The 16,993-nt window shown below is 42.8% G+C and overlaps 1 long non-coding RNA gene across 1 annotated transcript; it reads left to right on the top strand.

Annotated features, from left to right (window-relative positions):
- The first annotated feature begins 5,947 nt into the window (after nucleotides 1-5,947).
- Nucleotides 5,948-6,797, top strand: LOC119393704 (uncharacterized). Its single transcript, XR_005183974.1, has 3 exons — nucleotides 5,948-6,076; nucleotides 6,404-6,538; nucleotides 6,759-6,797. It is a non-coding gene; the product is annotated as an uncharacterized LOC119393704 (long non-coding RNA).
- The last annotated feature ends 10,196 nt before the right edge of the window (nucleotides 6,798-16,993 follow it).

Raw genomic sequence — 16,993 nt, 5'->3', positions numbered from 1 at the left:
CTGGCTCTATCTAGCACTTCCCGCGGGACATGATTAAGAGTGCAAGATGTAATACGATTAAGGCTCGATGTAAACATGTTGCGCCTAAAGGCCGAGAACTCTTCCACGCTGGTAACAAAATGGGTGAGTTAGCTTTCTGAAGCATTCACTAACACACTTTGAACAATACATGAGAAGGGTTACGATAATAAATATTCTCTCCTTTGTAAGTCTCAATACAAATTCACAAATAAGAAATCAAAATGCAGGCCGAAAACAATAATCTAGAGGGGTGACGACTGCCTAGTCATCACAAGACGATTGTACTTAGAGAAAAGAATTGAAGGCAATATCCTGGAAACACCAGGTGAAATGTAGGCTCCACCTTCCGTTTTTCCCACATTTCATACGACCTAAAAGTTTAGTAACTTTCCTGCTGATAAGGAGGAAGTATTTGATAAGTGGCTATCGAAAGCATACATATTTACGATTTTCGTGTTTCATTCTTCATCTGAAGACCTCCTTGCAGCTTTGAACGCAGAGTATCGAGAGCAACATAGAGATCGCCTAAACTACGCTTCAACTGAATCAAAAACAGATACAATTTGCACAGCCGGCTCAGAGAGCCGGCTGTGCAAGGCTGACGTCAGGTCGAGGCTCACTGAATAGACTTCTCCTCAAGGGAACAACTTGTGCTTCCTTCTGAGGCAGCAACTTACCCAGAAACCTGATCAAGAAAAGCAGCTGAGAGGCCACACGCTTAGAGTTAACAGGTTTAACGTCGACTCTGGTTTTACTCAGACGAATGAGCCTCTCGTCTGAGTCCGTAGAGCAAAGGCGACCTACGCCTTAACGGCTTCTGATGATAATTAAAAGGCAGCAGAGATGGCAAGTTGCGCGAAGGAGTTTTAACGACGTTCCTGTGGCGCCGAGATAGCGAGAACTACAAGCGTCGCTCGAGCAGTGGTTCCTAATTACGGCCACGGATCGTCCCGGGCACTTGAGAATGTCTAAGCAAGAAATATGGTCAGCTACGCAAACTGCCACTTGGTAAACGCTGTTATGGAAAAACTGAAAAAAGAACATAGAAAGATTACAATGCTTCTATTCTTCGTACATGATTCTCGACGTAAAGTGATTAACTGTTTGTCTAATGATTGTTGTGTAATTTTAGTTATATGCTTTGATGATTATTACAAGGAACAGGAAATAAGGATTACCACACTGAAGGACAGAAAGTTGAGCTAGTTGGCAAGGATCATATGTCGACAAAAATTGGAGCTCTCTCAGACTCACTCAAGATACATATTCTGCTCTGAGGGCTCACTCGGACTCAGACTCAGCAAAATTTTTCTCGACCGGTCTCACTCGGAATGAAATTCACCAACATATTACTCAGTCGAACTTACTCAGGCTCAGACTCACGGCTCGACTTGAGTCTGAGCGAGCCTGAGTGAGTCGACTCATGAGTCCGTGAGCGTAAAACTACCTTTTTTATTTTGGTGTCTATGCTCTTTATTTCCGATATCTCACATGATCGGTGCTCCTCTATACGCCTTTCGGTCGTATACCTTCAAATACGAGTTATCAGTAATCCAGTAAGGACATTTTTATGAAATACCCGACTCAAACGAGATATTTTTATCAAGAACTTTCCGTGAAAGGGTTTGCGGAGGGAGGTCATGGCATCCCTCCTAATTCACCTACCTGACCAATAAATATTGAGGTGGGACATGAACGTGAGTATGTTGAGATATGTGCGAATAGACTTGAGTACACTCTTAATCTTGTTCCACATAGGTTCCGCTTAACACAGTGTTCGAAGTGAGTTAACCGTAACAGACATGGGTCTTATGTGGAACTGGATTGATTCACGTGCTTTATCCGGAACATTAGCTGTTTTTCTTTTAGTTTTTGCTTAGTTAAGTGGAACAGGTCATATTTAACCTAAAGCAACAATTGGTTCCAGTTACCGAATGGCGTGCTTTGCCACTTGTTCCACTTAAGACGCTGAGGCAATGTCGTATCTGGATCGTGTGTTCCATTCATATACTTAATGCGCATATGTGTAGACTCTAATCAAGGACGCGACGAGTCGACCAGTGTGGCGTGCCCCGAGACCGCATGCGCAATTCCTCATGTTACACCTAACGTATGCTTTAGGTATAATCAGATATAATACGAATACCTATACATGTGGTAAAGATCCCCACCCAAGCACTCAGCACAGATGGTTAACCAGCGAACCTTAAACGTGCGGCCCCGATGTTTATTACGGGGTTAATCCCGTCGACTCGTTAAAGCCTTTCTTCATCATTAGTCACGTCTGTCCAGAAATTTTAATTGGCGTTTGACGCCCGTGTGTTCCCTTTTTCATATTCAGTGGACCAGCGGTCACTATAGCTTGCCCACTTTCTGTGGTACATAAACGTTAGCATTTCTTGCGTACATATATACACAGGAAGGACTACTTTTGGTTTCACCTAGCCATATTGAACTTCGCAGAAAAACTCATAAATTTAAGGGAAAAATCATCAATTTAGGAACATGTGAACAGGCTTAATAATTTGTGCGCTTGGCAGCATCTCCCATGCATAGCCGTGCAGCTTATACTTCTTAGCGCTGAATTTTCCACTTCATGAAGGCTACATAAGAATAGCAACACGCGGAGACGTTACTGCATTGCGGATGCATGCCAGAGCGAAAATCTATGTCCATGGATGCCAGCTAGTTTACTAGCCAACGCGATGACTTATTTAAATTCTGACAATTTCATACTGCCTTTCAGCTGGTAATGCTGATCACATCTTCATTAAGATTACTTTCCCGTTCGCTAGAATTGTGCAATAATGTGCGCTCGCGCTCTTTTTTTTTTCTTAGAGATTATATCGAAGAAAAAATAGATTATCTACGCCTTTCGCCTTGTTAAGCTAGACGACTTGTACAAATAAAATTATAGTATACAAAAAGAAAAAAAAACCGCCGTGCATTTCTCATCTCCGCCGACGTAAGTAAATTGTTATACCAGTTCTCACCTTTTTCTCTTTCGTTTACATTATATAGAAAACAGAAGCTCTTAATAAAAGCCAATAAGACACACCGTTTCCATGTTAATGGGGACATGAACTACACTTTTGATAAATGGCTTATGTCGTATTTGCCTGTTACGGTCCTTCGTACATGTATTTATACTCATTTTGAATGTTTAGCCCCGTGGCAATGCAAGCGAATAAAAATGAGAAAAAAAAAACTTAATTAAACCGTTAGGGTATAACCTGCCTTTCGCAGTCGCGCCTTCTACAAAAAATGCAACGTGCGCGTCCGTACGAAGAATAAACTACATTCAGCGCACCCCTTTCTCCGATTACGAAACCACTACAGCGCTGCAACGGAACAAAGCACACCAAGATCTGGACTGACGCCGGAAAAGAAACGACTGCAGCGCCGCCGTGTCTCCCTGCAGCGCATTTTGTGAGAAAAGAGCGCGCTATAGCCGACAATCGTTTACTAGCGGAGCGTTGTGGAGGCTACAGAGTTACGGTGTCAAATGCTTCGCTAGTTCCACTTACTGAGACACAGCACTATAGAAGCAATAGAAGCTTGCCCGAGCCTGCCGCCCCGCCGTTTTTTGTGCCGGTGAACGTGCGTGCTTTGTCGAAGATTTGATCACGCTTGTCTACATAGTTCCGGATATTCTTGGACCATCGTTCACAAGTTTTTCTGTTTACGCTCCTGGCGTTTCATTCGGCGGTCACTTCAGGTGAGTGGTGAACGTTTATACTGCTTCTAAATTAGTGACGAGTCGGGGTATAAATGGGGATCCCCGGCATGCTTTCCGCCATTCTGCCCGCTGGCTTTCATCTCGTAATGTTTTGTGTGGCTTGAACGTTTCAACGGCCGCAGCATAATGAAAAAAGTTTACGCGTGTTGTAGAAGGCTGCATGAACGCACAGACAATTGTAAATAGCGTATTCGTAGCCCCATGTAGCTCTTTTAAGTGCAAAATCAGCTGAGAAATTGCGAACTTTAGAATGTCATTGACGGCAGGGACAGTGTTCCGGTTAGGTGCGCGCAGCTGTGAACTCGGGTCACTGAGAGGTTTGCTATATTAAACAATTTTTGTAGGGGAGTTTCAGTGAATGACATCGTTTGCTTCCATAATAGCGCTCGTAAGCGAGCTAGCAGAATTCGCGCTGGCCTTTCTTGCATTCCTGGCTGACCTCTGCAGTCTTTCCAGCGAAATGGTACGCATCGCGCTCAGAGACTTCATGACTACATTTTTTTGTGAGAAAAGAGCGCGCTATAGCCGACAAGCGTTTACTAGCGGAGCGTTGCGGAGGCTACAAAGTTACGGTGGCAAATGCTACAACGTATTGCTCAGCGTAGTGTTTGATGCGAGGTTCGACTTTTTTATTTGGCGTGGTATCGTTTGGTGCAACTGCTGCTGCAATCTCTTCAAAAAGCGCTCGAGCCTAGCGCGAACTTATCTGAGAATAATAACCGTAAATTATTTTTTGTAGCGCTACTTCCCACACAACCAAGACACGTTTTTAAAGCATTCAGTTTTATGTGAGCATGTTATGGCCCACTGCAGCTAACGTAATAACGAACTTGCTGTGGCGGTACCGGCCAGAGCAGGGGTCGGCAAACTTTTGAGGCAAGGGGCCGAGTTGCACGAAGTCGACACGGCGGCGGGGAGGGGGAGGGACGAGGGTGCCAGAAAACTGGTGAATTTACAATAATGTACAAAACTGAAGTAAAAATCATGTTTATTTTCAGCACGCATGTGACGAGGTTGCAGTTTACAAACATACGCTAACAGCAAAAACCTCATTTAAGGCCAGCACTACCATGTCGACCTTCATAAAAGAAGTGGCGAGGTAGGAGAGGGGGGTCCTCGCGTCGAAAGGGGGGGTTCTCGCGTCGAGTTGGGGGGTCGTCGCGTCGTACCGGGGGCCGCATCATACTGTCCCGTCTAGACCTTTGTTCACGCAGGCTTGCCAGTTTCTTCACAAAATTCTGTTGGCCGATCAGTACAAAAAATAATGTGCGACAATGTTGTTCCTAAAGTGAACGACTGAGGCAGCTTCTGGAGATGCCGGGTTTTTGAAAATAGTCAATATTGTTCAGTTTTTGAATCAGGTATTCTTTGTTTACCATGTTATGGTCATGGAATTTTTTTACTCAAATTTGAATTATTTTGTTTTGAGGGAGACAAGCCATGAAACAGTCACATCTAAAAAAAGTTTTGACTGCTTTAGCCTGTGTATGTATAGGAGCATGGCTGCATTTTTTATTGTTTCTCGCGCTGTTATGCTTCGTTGCCGTAACAATTGTCCTACAATTTCTTAACCAGCATTGTACTTGGCTATTGTTAGGCTCTTTGATTAACGGCTGCATCTGGGAAGTATTCATTATTTTGTTGAGTGGATTTGTATAAGTTCCGTACACAAAAAGTGTGTTTGGTTATTAATAATTTGAGAAAGTGTTTCATCATACTCTCAGCTGTATTTATCTTTCTTAGTTTAAGTCAAACATTTGGAGCCTAAGTAAAACTTGACCAGTGAAAAGCTGTCCCTGTAGTATTCATCCATATATCATTGTTTGTAAAAATACTTCTGTTGACAAACATTACTGTTAGCATTTTTCAGATGTCTTGTTTTAAAATAAAATTACTATGAACTATTATTTAATAATTTGTGTCCCTTATTGTGTTTATTATTCCATGCATAAGAAACCACCAGGGAACCTTGTCGGAAGTGGGATAAAAACTTCCCTCTTTCTCTACGGGCTTAAATCCACTGCTTCATGGCCAAGAAATGCTTACTATGGCACGCCACCGCATGACAGCACACCTAAGAGATGAAGTCACTGAATTGCTGGAGTGATTAAAAATTGCATAACTTGTCCTTGGAGGCGTAGTCATAGTTAAGGTACTTCATGAGCATTACACAAATTCTGTTTCAGGTAGAACAATTTGATTGAAAGCTCTAACCCTGCGGCCAGAAGGTGGAACTACTGTGCCTTTGCAGAAACTCTACATGAAGCTTATCCACGAATGGTATGGAAAGAAAAGGAACTTCAGCAGCTTGGATGGGTGAGCTTGGTTGAAGCATTCCTGGCCGTTGTTATCAAAAAGCGTTAGTTGCTTTGTTTTTTAAATGAAGTGGCTGCGTGATCACAACAGCTGTCATGAAGCACAGCGAAAAATCAATTTAATGTTGCAGCTATATCTTGTTCAACGTGGTGTTCTGCTGCCGAAAATTGGCCACAGCTTCAGTATACAGTGAACACCGAATATATTTGAAAGTGCTATTCTGGCATGTAACGATGAGAAAATATTTGGTTTCTTGGCATTTCCAAAAAGTTGTCACTAAATAGCAGGTTTTTTGTGTGTTATTATTTAATATATGTTCTTTTGCAGATTGGGTTCATGCGTTCAGTCAGCAGCTCAAGAAAGACCCGGAAATTGCGAATTAAACCACGTTTTGCACTGACCTCTAACACTTCTGAACAAACAACTGATATCTCGTGCGCTGAAGCACAGCGTGAGCTAAGGGTGAGGGCCACAATTTTTAGCCAGTCCTCCTGGTCATTTTCATTTGCTCTGGGAAAAAAATTTTTGGTTTCATATTAAGTCAGCACTGCACGTATACCATTGTTTCTGCAGATGCATTAATGGCATGCATCTTGGATGCCATTGTTTGAATAATTATTGTGACCTAATTCACGGGTATTTGTGGCATAGCACTTACGTAATATTTCTTACTGATTCACAGGCAATTTCAGAAACTCTCACAGACCCAGATCGAATTGATATTTCAAGAATAAACATGTTGCTGCGTGCAACCATTCAAATACGGCAGCAAAATCCAGTTGAGGAGCTCCCTGTATACCTTCTGAATGCAGCTGTGGTAAGCATATCTCCATAAACATGTAACATTATGCATGTATGGCTTCACATTTGTGAACTGTCTTTTTCTTAAGCTGCTTCTGAACGAAATGTTCTTCCGATAAATTTTCATTTCACTACTAAAAACAGCAGCGTTCACACCTTTGTCCACATGCTTTTTTCAATGCACAGGCTCCTGAGTATACATGCTTAGTGCATAGTCCATTTGCAAAGCACGTTCTAAAAAATCAGAATTTGCTTTAATATCTATGGTGAGCACCTGGGAGGAAACATAAATAAGGTGGCACTAATTCATTGCACTGAGGTGCTTAATCCTTTCTAGGAACAATGGCTAATAAAAATAAAATGTCAGTGAGCACACCAAAGGGGCTTTGCTACAGATAAGTTTGATATTCACAACAGCTTAAACATACTTAAAAACACCTTAAAATAAATGGTTCTTTGCAGTCCATTAAGTTTTATGGTGTATGATGAAAAATAGCGCGAATAAACGTAAGACAAGACGAAGAAGGCTACAGCACAAGCGCATACTGACAACTGAACTTTTGTTAGAAAGACGGAAATATATAGGAAGCCCAAACCACTTGTTCACCACGAACAGAACCAAAACCCCCAGATGTGCGCATCCAGGTATCTTATCCTGATACAAAACTCCCTTGACACAAACCAAAGGGCTGTCCCTCTATTTCACCTTACATTCATGCCATTTCTGCACAGTGTTTCCCATCCCTTTCTTGCACGGTGTTTCCCATCTTCTCAAGAAGGTTGGTGCTAGATATGATATTGATGTTGTTTTTTCGGCTAAGAATAAGCTCGGTAGAGTATGCGCCACGGTTGAAAGGAAGGTGGACGGGACTGCGCAGAAATGACATGAATGTAACGTGAAACACAGGAACAGCCCTTCGGTTTGTGGCAAGGGAGTTGTGTATCAGGTGCCTTTCACGTGCGGTAAATGCTATATAGGAGAGACAGGCCGCTGTCTGAATGCGCGCCTGCAAGATCACCGTCGATCTTTGAATGGTCAGCCTTCGTCAAATTTGGCCCTGCACTGTCGTGAGTGTAGGTGTACTCCTGGCTTGTCTGATGCCAAAGTGCTCACACGTCATAGGGACCAGACGGCACGTGAGCCCGTTGAAGCTTATTTCATTTTGAAAGCTGGAGATGGGGGACTGTGTGGCAAAGCCTTCCCTTGCGTTAAATAAGGCAGAGATAAGGTACCTGAATGCGCACATCTGAGGGTATTGGTTCTTTCCGTGGCGAATATGTGGTTTGGGCTTCCTATATATTTTCTTCTTTCTAATAAAAGTTCAGTTGTTAGTATGAGCTTGTGCTGTAGCCTTCTTTGCCTTGTCTTACGTTTGTTCGCGCTATTTTCATTCATCATGAATTACCAACTCGCCAAACAGTCTAGTCTTCTAAGTTTATGGTTTATTTGGCCTGTCATAAATGTATAAAGTTGCCCTGAATAACAATAAATAAAAACGTAACCCACTAATAAGCTTTCCTTTCCACATTTCTTGCTGTTATTCAGTGTAGATTGCCACATGTGACTTAATATATTTTATTATTTGAGGAGGTTAATGTTTATCTGCAACCTTTAAGAGTGGCTCAAAACAGTGCGCTTGTTATATTATGGTGGAAATGCTATAAAACTGCTACATGATAAGGCTTTACATTGGGATGCAATAAACTTTTTTTAGGACCAGCATGATACCAGCAAGCTTCTTCTAGGGCCGTGTGTTATTATGGAACCTGGATCAGAAAGAACTTTATGCAAGAAACACACTGTGCGCCTTGTGCCTGGATGTTCCGTTGAACGTGGACTGATTCTGTGTTTGACTTTTTGTTTCATACTTGATCTCGTATCCGCATGCGTTTGGATAAACTTTAGGGTTGTTGCAAACCATCCTAGTAAAGAACAACACATTTGAGCAATGCTTTATGTCACATCGGCTGAAAGCTTTGTTCAAGCAGCTGAATAGCTGCCTCACGAGGACAAGCCACAAGGCTGACCGGGCTGAAAACTGAATATGTAGGTTTCGTGTTCATTCCAAGTGTGCTGATGTTCATCGTACTGACTTGTGTACTATAGTTTACTCATGAGTTTCTAGTCTGGCCTTGCATTGCCTGTATGTGCTGTACTTGTCTCCATCTCACCATGCTGCAAAAGGTTTTCTGCAAAATAAAGGAGTCAAAAGTGTTTTCCACACATCTTACTGATGTTGTACTGCCAGCCGGAATAGCAGGCCTTGTTAGCAGTACTGTTATGCTGCGAGTATTATTTCATAGGGTTGAGTGCCATCAGCAATAGGCTTCAGCTTTCATATCATGCCCATGTGAAGCATGGGCGAAAGCTATCACAATTGTAGCCTCACATAGATTTTGTAACAGTGCAATTTCTTTTAACACACACACACACACACACACATATATATATATATATATATATATATATATATATATATATATATATATATATATATATATATATATATATATATATATATATATATATATATATATACATACACGTTCTACAAAGAGCGTTCAATAGGGCTATTAAAACAGACCTAGCTGCTGGAACTCCGATCCAGCTAGTAAGCGGGACGCTGGAGCGCATAGGGCCCAGTGCAAGTAACCGAACACTGTTCCGCATAGCAGAGCTTTATCTGGAGCACTAGCTGCGCCTACATAAGCGGAACTTTTTTGCAAAAAAGTTCCGCTTACTAGCTGGAACTTATCTGGAACTAGATTAAGAGTGTATAAACGTAAGCCGATATCAGGCTGACAATAATGCTGAAGATGAATAGATAGGACGATAGATCGGCAGTAAGAGGTCGAGACCACTCAGACTCACTCAAGCAATATACTTTGCGCTTAGGGCTCACTTGGACTCAGACTCACCAATATTTTCCTCAACGGGACTGACCTGGACTCAGACTCAATAAAAAAGTTCCTCAACCGGACTCAGTCGGACTCAAACTCACCGAAATATTGCTCACCCGGACTCAAACTCAGACTCCCGGTCCGATCTGAGTCTGAGTCTTAGTGAGTCGACTCATGAGAGAGTTTGCCGACCTATGGTAAGGATTCATGGTAAAAGAAGGTGGGGATCAAAACACGGACACAACAGAACAGATCAAGGCAACAAAAATGCCGACTATCAACTGAAAAGGCGCATCGCAGTGGAAAAAATTCGGCAGATCCCACGTACCGTGGGAATCGATGTTATGCGAAGCATGCGCTGGATGGTGACTGTGGCGTAATTTTTTATATTGAGCGAAACGTTACGGAATGACGCTAGAGAAATGTGGAAGTGGTATACGCACACTCATATTCTGAAGAGTCGCATATGTATTATGTAACCAGTTGTTTACAGTTGCGTAACGATGCCAACAGCAACATGGGTGTTACCATCACCAGACGCTGTAAGCTGATATGTAGTGCTTATATTGTTCAGTACTGGATAGCGCGAATACGAACAGCACAAAAACGAAACACAAATGCACAAGACAGGCGTTACGCACAACTAAGCTTCATTCAGAAAAGTTCCCCTGGATATATACACAGCCGAGTGGCAAGCGCAGGCACATTGCACGTACGTTACAGTCACATTTACACTTGTTATGCTTGTACTTGTCCGTTATGACGGACAACGCATGCACGTTTCACGAACCCGTGTGTATGTCTAGAAGGGCTTCTAGACAGTTCTTGAACAAGGTCATCATGACCGTGGTCAGTGAGCACCAGCAGCTGCACCGTATTTGTTAATCGGATCCGTTCGTGATCGCGGCTATGAGGGGTCTAAGTGTACTGAAGTGCGAGGTTAGTGCAGCTGGTGGAAATCCTGAATGCTTCTTACGATGAAATAATCTATGATGCCTCCTGTCGTGGACGTGGCAGCGAGGTCTTTTGATTCCCTGTCCACATCCAAGCCGTCTTTCACGCAGTATAAGGACCAAGCGTTGTTGGGTCTTGATAAATGAATGTTGAAGTCACCGGTAATAATGAGCGGCCTGGTTCTTTCGGCAGATTTATTGTAGGAAGCATTGACCACGGTTTTTGCGTAATCGACGTGGTCCACGTTCCGGACCACGTGAACGAATGCATGGTAGTTCAGCGTCTTCCAGGGGTGTTCTATTTTCAGCTTCCTCACTTTCCTTGTGTCCGCCGCGGTGGTGTAGCGGTTACGGTGCTCGGCTGCTGAGCCGAAGGTCGCGGGTTCGATCCCCGCCGCGGCGGTCGCATTTCGATGTTTGCCAGATGGCCGTGTACTGTGCGATCCCGGAGCACGATAAAGAATACCAGATGGTCAAAGTTAGAGCCCCAACAATTATTCTTATTATCACTTTCGTTGCGTGCCAGTGTGTGTGTTCGCGTTTACTATGTTGGTTGAGACTTTGTATCACCTGTGGCACATACCCGCATAACATAAACTCTGGTATGTGGGTATGTGCCACACGTGACTGAGGGAAAGGGTTTCATGATGTAGGCGACAGGTATTTTGCGTTATTCATGTCATGACCAGTGAATCGTGTTCACCATACACTGATCCCCTGCTATGCCAATTTTGGTATATCAGACGTTATGGAGACGACCAGGAGAGCGCCCAGACGTAGGCGGCTAGATAGATAGATAGATAGATAGATAGATAGATAGATACGTAGATAGAAACGCCCAAAGTGCCTGAGGTTCGCTAAGAAATGCTTCGCATTTAAAAGAAGTGTAAATGCATCCCAAAATTCCATGAATTCTCAGTTTTATACATACGCAGGAATGAAGAAACGCGTCGAATAGATGAAAGCTCTGAAAATAGATCCGGGGCTCGCTTCGCCCACTGCATCTCACATAGTTACCCACTGCATTGCACGTAGCTACGAGGTTAAAAAAAAAACTTGATATCCCAACAACCAACTTCAGCTTCTTGATTAGGGTTAAACTATAGACAAAACAGTCGCAATACCACTTGCCACTATATGATGCCGAAACAGCGCCAGCTTCCGGCTGCATTTTTTTTTTTCAGTGTGGGAAAGAAAAAAAAAACAGAGTAGGAAAACCAGAGAGAGAAAGCGAAAAAGAGAAAGAAGAAATGTTCCGCGCTCGACACGGATGTGTTCAAGGCTGTGAAGAACGCGTGGCACCGCAACCATAAAAACAGCGAAGTAGAGCCTCTCCGCAGTCGCATGTTCGAGGGCGATTTCCGCTCCGAAGACACGAGGGCCATAAAAAGCTGCGGCCATGGGGAGCAGCCGAGATGATGAAGAGGAGAAGATTTCCACCAAAAGAAAGCAATCGCGCTGCAGCCGGAACGGTATTTGTCAAAGCCATTCGTTTTTTCTCACAGAGATTACATAGAAAGGAAATATATGAAGCGAAAGAGAAGCGGGAAAATATTCAAAGAACGCATATATAATTAAAACTACGCGAATCCCAGCACAGGGATGCCTACCCGGAATGCCATGTTGTCTTTGCAAAAGGCAAATATGCGTGGCAGGTGAGGAGGAAGAGAGAGACGGAAAGACAGGGAGGTTAGCCAGTTCTCAGACCGGCTGGCTACACTGTGCTGGAGAAAGGGACAAGGGGAATAAAATATGATAGTAAATAGATGTTACAAAAAAGAAAAAGAAAAGGGAAAAAAGCAACAACACGAGAAACGACACTGCTTAAAATCGGTCTCTAAGACCAGTTTTCCGCAGAAAATGCAACAACGCCCTGAGGTCTTCTGTGCTGAGGACGGTCTCGGCCAGTGTCCTAAGACCCTTTCCTCCGACAATGGGCGATTGGGAGTTTGTAGACGAGTACTACCGGCAGACACACAGCCAGCCTTGCGCAATGCTATGCACTTGGCATTACAAAAACTTGAGTTACATTTAGCACTACAGATGAATGGATACATGGCCGCTGTCGAATGTGATGTGAGACAAACAAGTGAACGTGTTTGCATGCCTACCGTCTTTTATCATGGTGAAACACGTATTACGCTGGCACAGCCATTTTGTTGTACTTATGGCCTACTGAATGAACGTGTGATGAAACGATGTCGCCGCCAAATGGTACGCCGGAACAAATGCTAAGTGATAGCGAGATATATTGCATTAGTTTTGCCACGTTGCTGGCGTCAGGCTGAGCGGGCGTAATGACCATTAATTACTTTATATTATGTTGTTTCTCTGCTGAGATGAAGCTTGCCCTTAAGTCATAAATATATGTACAAGAGTGCTATTAGGTCTGTGTTGTGTATGAATCCAAGCAGTCTGTTGTGGAATTTGTTATGTTGCGGAGGCTGGCTTTTAGTTGTAGAGGGGAGCTTTCCGATTTCAAGCCGTGGCCTTGTTGTAGCTGTTAGCATAATGGTCGTTGTTAAATCCTATGGTTTTGTTTAAGCCGACAATATATTTGAAGCTAAACTTACCACCTTCGTTTGCAGGATACTGAAGAATAATAAGAAAAATGCTTCAACGTCTAGCGTTAAATAAATAACTAGTTTAATTATTTGGTTTATCGCCATGATAGTATTTGCGTATTTGCGATGGTATCAACTTAAAGTGAAATTGGTGATTATCCAATGTGCTATGCATTGTTTTTAGTACATATGTCCGTAGACATACTCCGCATGGTCACGTTCGATCGTGTCTGTGCAGTGTACTTTTCGATATATCCTTGTTTCGTCATTTTTCTTTGTCAAGTAACCAATTTATGATTTTGAAATAACACGTTGTTACTCAGCCTTGCTTCCGATATTTTTACATGCCAGTTTATAAAAAAAGCAAGATATACATGTGACATTTGAAGAACACTTCGACTTGAGCAAAAACTTAGGTAAAGTGTTAATGTCTGTACTTTCAGAGCCAGAACAGCTGAATCCGCTTACCAAAAAATTAGGATACGGTATGGCAACAATTGCGAAGCTGTTTACGTGGCTGTATCTAGCGTTCGTATGTACAGTACACGTGCACATTTTTCTTGTTTCTTCTTTATTTTTACATGAGTAGTGCATATTGAATCTGTAGCAGTGTGCAAGAAAAAAGTCCATGTTCCGACTTTCATTATTCATAATTAATAGTATTACAATTTTATTATAACATCCTAAGACAACAATATTTATATATGTGTATTCGGGAGTGAGTGCCAGTTTAACAAAGCATGAAATATCAATATAAAAATTATATTTTAAAACAAGATATTTACTTTACATGTACCCTGAGTGTAGCCTAATGTGACGTTATTTTTTCAAACAAAATGGCTTGTGGTTTTGTAAGAACAAACAATTAACATGAAGTGCTTCCATCTCACAAAAGCGCTCAAGGCTGAAACAAAGCTTTTCTTTACTGCACTGTGTAAGTACGTTGCAGAAAATTTGTAAGTGGTGCTCTTCAGGTAGTCGCTTGGCCTTTATGGAAGCCACCTCGCTCTCAAGGAAGTTCACTTAGTCGGCGTTGTTGCAAAGCGCTAAGAAACGTTTTCTTTCTTTAGTACAGGCTTTATTTTTCTTTGAAGTCGTGCAGCCCTAAAGGTCACATATTCGGACATGAAGGCTGCAAGAAGCACCAGTACCCAGCTCCTTTGCAAGAAGCTTTCTGTGTCTGCTGGGAATGCCAGTAAGTGCGCACAGTTGAAAACTAAGTGTCAGCCAGTTGTGTCTGCGCCGACCCCTATAGGCTATAGTCTTCTTTCTGTCTGTGAAAAAAACAAAATAAAAATTAAGTACTAAATCATTCAGATGAAAAGAAGGCCATCCCGGTAGGATGTGGATTTTGTAACTTTTGTTGGTATTTCGCGCATATACTCCCCAAAGAAGAAACGCCATGTTCGAAAATGGCACTTACGGCGTTTCACATACTTACTTGCAGCTTTTGAAGTGTCTAAAGAGCAGCGAGGCGTGTCTAAACTTCGTTGTTTTCTTTTTTTTTTTTGAGCACAGTATTTCCGCTCCTTGGTCTGTTTTGGAGCTACTTGAATATGGCATGTCAACTAGCCTGGTCCTACAACCATGTTGCCGTCTAGCAAGATATTCCTAATGTCATCCGCAATGCTCAGTTTACGAAACCAGACTCAATACTTACCCCAATTTTAGTTATTTCATTCTGTGTATGTAGCACTACCTGCACGTCAACGTCGCCAAAACCGCCCATTAAGTGAAAACGCGGCTGGGACAACCTACAGGTACAAAAAAAAACTTCTTAAAAGGAACTTGTTTGTGCTACAGATGCTGTGACTTCCTTGTGTTGAAAACACTCCTACTTTAGTGCCTCCGACAAAGCAAGAGAACGCGGTGATGAGAAAAAAAAGAAGGCATATTCGGATTACGGAACAACAGCAACAAAAGACATATGTCCGAAAACACTGCATTGTTTTCCAGACTATAGAGCACTGTTTAGACATTGCAGGACAAGGACACTCGTTGAACTTCCGCGCCGCTTGTTTCGCTGGCTTAAAGAAAGATCACGTTTTTACACGTCAAAAAGAAAACACGCGAAGAATCAGGAGGTGCACTAAGAAAGCGTCGTCGTGACTTTTCAGCCAAATTTCAGAGAACAGGCAGCCATTTGTTTGTGTTAAGGAATAGAGTACTGTACCCCGAAGAGCGAATAGTTGACAAAGTCCAGCGTTGAAGGTGCAAGAAGCACGAATGATTTCAGCTTTGTTGCGCGTAGCCCTTTTTGCACACATTATTTCCTAACTACTTCCTCCTCCCGGCCCCCAAATTTTTATATAAGTATTTTCGCTGCGAACGCTGCGCCACGCGTCTTTCGTTATGGCTGCAGTAATTGCTGCTATTTCTGTACTAACCAGCAAAGTTGCTTCTACCTTCTTGCTTTTAAAATGAAGCGTGAACAAATCAAGAGTGGGTGGGGCGTAAAACGTGGGATCTGAGGACCTTGTATACCGTGTCCGAGCGCTTCCCACTGGTGCCAGATTTTCCCTCTCTTTTTGTAAGCGCGTCTATGCCTACGCGTGTGCAGTCGATCTCGGTGCCCATACCCTAGGCATCTGCTTTTCGAATCATGACAGACATGGCAGGCGAAAGCTAAGGCCACTGACAAAAACGGTGCATCTCATGTCAATATTTTTATCTCTTTCTCTGTCCTCTTTCGGACCCCTATTTCCCCACCCTTGTGCCCGGTAGCAAACCGGTTATTACTACCACGTTAACGTCCCTGCCTTTTCCCTTCATTTCTCTCTCTCTCTCTCTCTCTTTGTGATAGCTCTAACGAAGTGCATAATGGCGTGCCATGCTAAGGAAATGGAAGAAATTGTTAAGGGATTGATAAGGACAAATCTATTTTCTCCTTGATCGAGATAGCCGCAAGGACTGGTTTTTGTTTGTATGTAATATCGCTGCACTGCAAACCGTCCAGCTGGCGCCAAGTTGAACTGAGCCCCAGTTTGAACATTATGTAAGTAGTAAGCAACCATATGAAAATTGAGAAAGCTTTCATTTCTCTGTTGTGAAATCTTCGTTCGCAGGGCACCCATGAGCTTTCCATCGCGCATCAACATCCCAGCACTGGCATTTCCTTGTAGCTCAAAGCAAGCTCGCTAACGTCAAGACGGTCCTGGTATTTCTCCTTGTGACCCTTCATCTGACTCATAAAAATCACTGAACATTCCTTCCGCATCTTAACTGCCCGGTGGTGCTTACTGTGCTACATGGAGCGTTATTCTGGGATGTGGTACTAGTAATTCATATTTTTAAGCACCGTAGTACAGAGCACAAAATATACAACTGGTTTATCCGTTCAGGCTCATGTAGACGCAGGAGGACGACGCCACATCAGTTTTACGCTACACACTGATGTCTAGTAGAAGGACACTATATATTTATCACACGTGATGCGTGACTGCATTGTTACTCATTTGTGGTATATCGTTTTCTTCCTTTGATAGCAGTATCCCTATCACTTCATTGTAGAGGAGCGAATACGTGTGCGCTGTTTTTTTTTTTTAAAACTCTGATGGCGATGAAAGCCTAGTCCCTTCAGATTTAATAGCGTGGGAATGCGAGCCAGTTGGTATACTTCCATAGTTAAAAACAACCAAAATATAAACACGGACAAATGCGCTCAGGACTCGCGTTAATCCTGTCCACGTCTTATCTTT

Source organism: Rhipicephalus sanguineus, chromosome 5 (genome assembly GCF_013339695.2).
Source record: "Rhipicephalus sanguineus isolate Rsan-2018 chromosome 5, BIME_Rsan_1.4, whole genome shotgun sequence".
In the NCBI taxonomy this organism is placed as follows: Eukaryota; Metazoa; Arthropoda; class Arachnida; order Ixodida; family Ixodidae; genus Rhipicephalus; species Rhipicephalus sanguineus.
This window is presented reverse-complemented; position numbering and strand designations above follow the sequence as displayed.